We start from the raw sequence: 6,031 nt of genomic DNA, 5'->3' as shown, positions 1-6,031 counted from the left end.
TAAAGGTCAACGCGACGCAGCCGTGATCCGAAGCCAAAACTAACTGTAACGCAAGAAAAAGAACCACTAACCTCGACGTGCTTCTCGACGGCTACGCAGTGAACGCCTTAGTAGACACAGGGACTGATTACTCCGTCATGAGTGTACACGTCGCTGCCCAGATGAGGAAGGTTAAGACTGCATGGGAGGGCCCTCAAATTCGCACCGCAGGAGGCCACCTCATTACGCCGACTGGAATCTTCATGGCAAGAGTTACCGTTCATGACGTGACTTACCCTGCCACCTTCGTTATCCTCCAACAGTGTTCACGAGACGTCATTCTCGGCATGGACTTCCTGAACCAACACGGCGCAATCATCGACCTGAAGTCGAAATCAATAACGCTAGCGCAAGATCAAGCGATACCACCGGAGAGCTCTTGTGGTCACCACACCTTGAGAGTGCTCGAAGATCAAGTGAGCATCCCACCGCGCTCCAGCATTATTATTTCGGTCGGCACCGAAACACAAGCTGACGTAGAGGGCGTAATCGAGGGCGGCCAACATCTACTGCTCGACCGTGAAACTTGCGCCACAACAAGGATCGCTCAACTCCATGGAGAGAAAGCGGAGGTGATGCTAACCAACTTCAGCCAAGAATTCAAGTACATCAGCAAGGGCTCGACAATCGCGTACATCGAGGAAATTGTGGAAACGAGCAATGCCTTTGTCCTCTCCGATACTGCCGCAATTACCCTGCCAACCATGATCCCCAAACCAGACTTCGACGTAAATCCATGTCTCCCAATGAGCAAGCAGCAACAGCCCGGAAGTCTTCTCCGATGATACAAAGACTGCTTTACGACGTCATTGATAATAATAATAATAATATTTGGGGTTTTACGTGCCAAAACCACTTTCTGATTATGAGGCACGCCGTAGTGGAGGACTCCGCAAATTTTGACCACCGGGGGCTCTTTAACGTGCACCTAAATCTAAGGACACGGGTGTTTTCGCATTTCGCCGCCATCGAAATGCGGCCGCCGTGCCCGGCATCCGATCCCGCGACCTCGTGCTCAGCAGCCCAACACCATAGCCACTGAGCAACCACGGCGGGTACAACGTCATTAAGGATTCGACAATCACCAGGTGCAAAGCATCGCATAATAACCGAAGAGCGCGCTCAACCACTCCATCAGAGCCCTTACCAAGTTTCGACGCGAGAACGTCAAGCTATTAGGCAACAAGTCGACGAAATTCTCCACGACGACTTCATCCAGCCGTCGAAAAGCCCGTGGGCATCTGCTGTTGTCCTGGTGAAGGAAAAGTACTGAACCCTACGTTTCTGCGTTGCTTATCGTCGACTGAACAAGATCACGTAGCCCCTTCCACGGATAGACGATGCATTGGATCGGTTCTGCAGCGCTAAATACTTCTCATCGATGGATCTCAAGTCTGGGTACTGGCAAATAGAAGCCGACGAGAGAGATCGCGAGAAGACCGCCTTCATGACACCAGACGGCCTCTACGAGTTCAAGGTAATGCCATTCGGACTGTTCTCGGCGCCTGCAACGTTTCAGCGAGTCATGCTTACGGTGTTAGCAGGATTGAAATGGCAGACGTGCCTTGTTTACTTTGATGACGTCGTTGTCTTCGCCGGAAATTTCGAGGATCACCTTAGGCGGCTAGCGACAGTATTAGAGGTCATCAAATTATCATGGCTCAATCGAAAGCCGGAGAAGTACCTCTTCGCTGATGATGAGCTTCTGTTCTTAGGCCACGTCATCAGCAAATCCCGAGTACGCCCCAACCCGCAGAAAACAGCTGTCATCGCAAAGTTCCCGCAGCCTATCGACAAGAAGGCCGTGCGTATATTCCTTTGCAGGTGTGCCTACTACAGGCGCTTTGTCAAGGAATTTTCACGCATCGCTGAGCCGCTAACACATCTAACCCAATCTGATGTCGAGTACAAGTGGGAAACGCCGCAGGCTGACGTATTTCAAGAACTAATACGCCGCATGCAATCGCCGCCGGTACTTGCACATTTCGACAAAGACGGCGATACCGAAATCCACACTAACGCGAGTAGCCTAGGCCTCGGTGCCGTCCTAGTCCAGAAGAAAGACGGACACGAACGGGTGATATCTTATGCTAGCCGGCCGCTGTCAAAAGGGGAAGGCAAATATTGTACAATTGAAGAGGAATTCGTCGCCATCATTTGAAAAGCAGCAAAATTCCACCCTTACCTCTATGGCAGGCAATTAAAAGTCGTCAGCGACCACCACCCGCTGTGTTGGCTTTTCAGAAAGGGCCCTTCAGAACGGCTGGCGAGGTGGAGCCTGACACTGCAAGAACAGGATGTCACGGCAATGTAAAAATCCGGATGAAAACACTTTGACGCTGACTGCCTATCACACGCCCCCTTCTACCCCTGCCTCAAGACGACGAAGACGACGACGCCTTCCTCTGAATAATAAGCGTGGAAGACTTCACTAAACAGCAACGAGCAGACCCGGAGCTAAAAGGCTTTGTCGAGTATTTGTAAGGGAACACCGACATTTTCCCTAGGGTACTTTAAGCGCAGTTTGTCTCGGTTCACGCTACAAAACAACCTGCTCGTGAAGAAATTCTTTACCAGTCCGCGCCAACTACCTTCTTGTTGTTCTTTCAGCACTGCCGCTAGAAGTACTGCACGCCCTACATGACGATCCAACCGCTGGGCACCTCGGATTCTCCCGAATGCTGTCGACGCTACAGGAAAGATGTTACTGGCTGCGTCTGACCGCCAACGGCGCCCATTGCTTCAAGAAATTCCGAGATTGTCAGCGACGCAAGACACCGCTGACAAGGCCGGCAGGATTGCTACAGCCGATCAAATCCCCTTGCCAACAATTCAAGCAGATTGGGATGTATTTGTTGGGACCGTTTCCGTCGTCAACATCCGGAAATAAGTGGATCGTCGTGGCGAAGTATTATCTCACCAGCTTCCCTGAAACTAAAGCTCTACCGAAAGGCTGCGCAGCCGAAGTGGTAAAATATTTCGTCGAGAACATCCTGCAGCGACTTGGTGCCCCAGAATTCCTCATCACCGACAGAGGAACAGCCTTTACAGCAGAGCTCACCTAAGGCATTCTGCAATACAGCCATACAAGCCATAGGATGACAACTGCCTATCACCCGCAGACGAATGGTCTCACGGAGCGCCTGAACAAGACCCTCGCCGACATGCTAGGAATGTATGTCGACGTGGTGCAGAAGACGTGGGACGCAGTCCTGCCGTACGTAACCTTTGCTTACAACACGGTGGTACAAGAAACAACACAGATCATGCCGTTCACACCGTACGGCTCGAACCCGACGACGACTGTGGACGCCATGATGCCGCATGTCACCAACGAAGAGAATCTTGAGGTCGCCACCTATCTCCAGTGCGCCAAAGCCCGACAGTTCGCCCGGCTACGGATCAAGAACGAGCAGCATACCGACAGCCGACACTAAAACCTCCGACGACGCTTCGTCGAGTACAGGCATGGCGACCGTGTTCGGGTGTGGACCCCGATACCCCGACGAGGACTGAGTGAGAAACTATTGCGACGCTATTTCGGACCCTACAAAGTCATTCGACGTATTGGCGCACTGGACTATGAGGTCGTGCGAGACGGCATTTCGCATTCACAGCGGCGCCGCGCACGACCTGAAGTTGTCCACGTGGTGCGTCTTAAATCCTCTTACGCACGCTGACGAACTTCCTTGTTCTGTTGTTTCTTTGCTACGGTCGTTTTTCTTCATTACTTTCCTTTGTTTCACCCGCCGTGGTTGCTCAGTGGCTATGGTGTTGGGCTGCTGAGCACGAGGTCGCGGGATCGAATCCCGGCCACGGCGGCCGCATTTCGATGGGGGCGAAATGCGAAAACACCCGTGTGCTTAGATTTAGGTGCACGTTAAAGAACCCCAGGTGGTCAAAATTTCCGGAGTCCTCCACTACGGCGTGCCTCATAATCAGAAAGTGGTTTTGGCACGTAAAACCCCAAATATTATTATTTCCTTTGTTTGGAGCATCGGGTCGATTCTTTCTTTTAAGAGGGGGGTATTGACACGTATACGTACAGTCGCGGTCAAAAATACGCGGCCCACGGCTCCAGTCGGCGGAGCGGCCGCGAGCCGCACCGCGGCGCTCGCGTCGGCGCTGCGAGAGTTTGCGCTCTGACGACAGGTATCTCCCTACGTATCGTCCGTATCCGTTACGTATCCGCCCGTTACGTATCGTCCGTTACGTATCCGCCCGAGAGCGAGGGAGATACCTGTCGTCAGAGCGCAAACTCTCGCAGCGCCGACGCGAGCGCCGTGGTGCGGCTCGCGGCCGCTCCGCCGACTGGAGCCGTGGGCCGCGTATTTTTGACCGCGACTGTACCTATGTTGGTCGGGCGACCAGGTTTCGCCACCTAACAAATGTTATCGCACAGCGCGTGATGCGCCTGCATGTATCAGATGTTTCTGGAATGTTATCGATGCTTCTATCCACTGTCTGTTGTCGCTGAACCTTGCGTAATCTGGTTGCATGTATGCGCGACGCGAATGGTGCAGAACTTTATGGAAGGCAGGCGGGTCCCAGCGATTACTCTGGAACATTCGACGACTGATGTATGAAAGCCGACGCGCTTGACCCGCTGATCAGATTTTCAACGATCGCCAAGTGTGTTCGCCGCTATAGTTGTTCTTCGAGTGTAGCTTGCTTTTGAGGGCACAAGTTCGCCCAATAAACGCTAGTTTCTATAATCACAGTTTTGCTGCCTTCTTTGCCGTGTCACTACTACATGACAATATGTTTTATGTCTAACCTGGAGTTCTAGTTGGTTCAGTATGGCCTCATGCGTGAATGCGTGACGTTGTCGAAGGCCTTGGTGAGGCCTAGCCCCAAGATGGCTCTGGTGTCCAGCGTGGAGCTTTTATCGCCATCGATAATTTAGTGCTTGAGCTGAATCATAATATCTTGAGCAGAAACCAACCATGGTGTTGGGGAAGAGGTCGTTGTTTTTCATATGTCTGTGTAAGCATGTGAGGATGACGTGTTCGAGGATCTTTCCGACACATGAAGTAAGGGAGCCGGGGCGGAGGTTTTCGAAGGACAAAGATTAATGGCCTGGAAAGAGAAGGAGAGTTCAGGATCGCCAGTCAGCCTCTAGAGTCTGTGAAAGAGTACGTTTACGTAGGTCAAATACTCACAGGGGACCCTGCTCATGAGGAGGAAGTTGACAGAAGAATAAGAGTGGGCTGGAACGCATACGACAGCTTTTGTCAGGTTCTGACTGGAACCTTAACATTACCATTGAAAAGAAAGGTGTATAATCAGTGTATTTTACCGGTGCGAATATATGGTGCTGAAACTTCGAGACTTACAAAGAGCTCGAAAAGAAATTAAGGACCGCGCAAAGAACGACGGAAGGAAGAACGTTATCCATAATGTTAAGAAACAGGAAAGCGATGTTAAGAGACACGAAAGGGAATGCATCAGAAAGTGAAAGGGATTGCCGATATTCTATTTGACATTAGGGAAAAAATATAGAGCTGGGCAAGTGATGTAATGCCTAAAATAACCGGTGAAACATGCAATTAGGAGATTCGAGGGCGCTAGTTGGAATCCGTTGGTGCAAGACAAGGGTAATTGGAGATCGCAGAGAGGGGCCTTCGTCATGCGGAGGACATATTAGGTTGATAGTTATGATGCTGATGAATCTAAGCACACGGCGTTTTTTCCATTTCGCCTAATCGAAATACGGCCGCCTTGGCCTGGATTAGATCCCACAACCTGGTGCTCAGTCTCGCAATATAGAATAAGCAGCCGGTCTACATCTCACTGCAAATAAAATTATTTGTTGGTATAAAATTCTGCCTTTTGTACTTGTACTTTTGTACTTGTACGTCGAAAACCGCACTTCAGATGCAGAAGCAAATCGTTTGTGAGCCACAAACACCTAGAATCCCTCAGTTTACGCAGGTATCATTAGGTGTTGAGTCTGCGTAGTTTATTCCGCTCCTTTTCTATACAATTTGCA

This window comes from Dermacentor variabilis, chromosome 8, assembly GCF_050947875.1.
Source record: "Dermacentor variabilis isolate Ectoservices chromosome 8, ASM5094787v1, whole genome shotgun sequence".
In the NCBI taxonomy this organism is placed as follows: Eukaryota; Metazoa; Arthropoda; class Arachnida; order Ixodida; family Ixodidae; genus Dermacentor; species Dermacentor variabilis.
Note: the sequence above shows the minus strand (reverse complement) of the source record.